Here is a 1,746-nt window from a genome sequence, read left to right on the forward strand (position 1 = left end):
AACTCGTTTAATTCTTCAACCAATATCGGACTCTCTTGAGTTTTTTCCTTTTCAGCTGCCGGTTGACCCTCCTGAGTCAGTGTATCTTCCATAATTGATTTAGGAAATTCAAGGCTAAATGATGGCGCAGGAAAGTCATGCTTTACAAATGATACTGCCTTGGCAACCATCATTATGCAGTAGTGGCTTGAGGGGGTGGATGACTGCATGCTGACATATAAAATAGTATAAGAATAGACAAAAAATATTGAAAGAAAGTTATATTGTGTAGAACTTACATTTTAGAAGGAGTTGTTGGCTCTGTTGGTGTGTTTTCAGCAGGTTCATGGAATTGTGGAGTGCTGCAAGATTACTGTAACACCCTACCATACAGAACCTTATGCTTAAGTCATAAAACAGAGGTTGCGAGGTATTACGATCTATAAAAATAAAATTTAGTATATATAGTAGTGTGAAAAATGTTTATAACTAGGAGCCTTTGAAGAAAAAGGGGTAACAAACTCGTTAAATTGAAAAGCGCGACACTCCGTTCGATAACGTAACGAAACAGATAAAGGATAAGCTAACGCAAGTGTATATACAAAAGAGTGGCAAAAGTACAGATATCAAAAATCAAGATCCGGTTTGTGAAGATAACCGGTCCGAGCATAGAAGTATACATATAGATATATAAAGTAAGGAACCCAAAAGAAACCCAAAAGAAAAGTTACAGAACCTGTTCTCCAAGACAATCTCTAAGAGGAGTCAACACAATATATATGTATATAGTGGAGATAATAAGTATCTAAGCAAGTACATAAAACCAAAATAAAATTCCGAGAGCTAAGGATCTTTGCAAATCTAGAAGTCTCCAGCATGCCTTAGCGAGAAGCCTCACGTCCTGCATATGAAAATCACAAAATCTGCATGGGTGAGAACCGGAGGTTCTCAGTATGGTAACAGTACCCACATATCTAACATGTAATGCCTGGGAAGGCCAAAGGCAATCGTAGAACTTCCAACAGATAATCAAAGCTTATAAACAGACTAAACCATAAATGGTAACTGACTAAAGATCTTCAGTCTAACTAACACTCCTCTTTCCAAATCTTTCAGACCTCCCAACCACCATCAGTAATTTGATACCGCAAACACAATTATATCAAACAAGAAAAAGCATAAATAGAAAGCAGATACGACATTTAGAAAATTAGCAAGTAATATGCAGTCAATTAGACATTCCAAACAATTCACATATAATGCATATGATGTATGCCTGTCCTAGTGGCTGATGAGTCTCATCTGTCAGTTATAAAGCCAACCCGACAAGTCCTGGTAGCTAACCATTGGACTGTCCCTTTGTCGTGCATCACCAACTCGAGTTATTCTCAATCATAATTATCAATACATATACACAACACCCACACTGTTGTTTATTCACGGGGCCGAACTCATCCGGAACTTTCACAGTGTCCAGCCATGTAACAGCCCAGATCACCCGCTAGCAAGATATTATCCGCTTTGGCACACAAGGCCTCACGATTTTGTCTTTGACGATAGGGATGATAGCCGAAGCCTCCCACACTCACTCGTCAAAACGCGTCATGCTAGGAAGAGGTATCCACACCCTTATAAGGCATGCTTCGTTCCCCTCCCCAACCGATGTGGGACCTTACAATTCACCCCCCTAAGGGAGCCCAGCACCCTCGTTGGCACATCGATCCGAACTCTGGCTCTGATACCATATGTAACAGCCCAAATCACCCG

This window comes from Arachis duranensis, chromosome 9 (genome assembly GCF_000817695.3).
Source record: "Arachis duranensis cultivar V14167 chromosome 9, aradu.V14167.gnm2.J7QH, whole genome shotgun sequence".
NCBI classification, from domain to species: Eukaryota; Viridiplantae; Streptophyta; class Magnoliopsida; order Fabales; family Fabaceae; genus Arachis; species Arachis duranensis.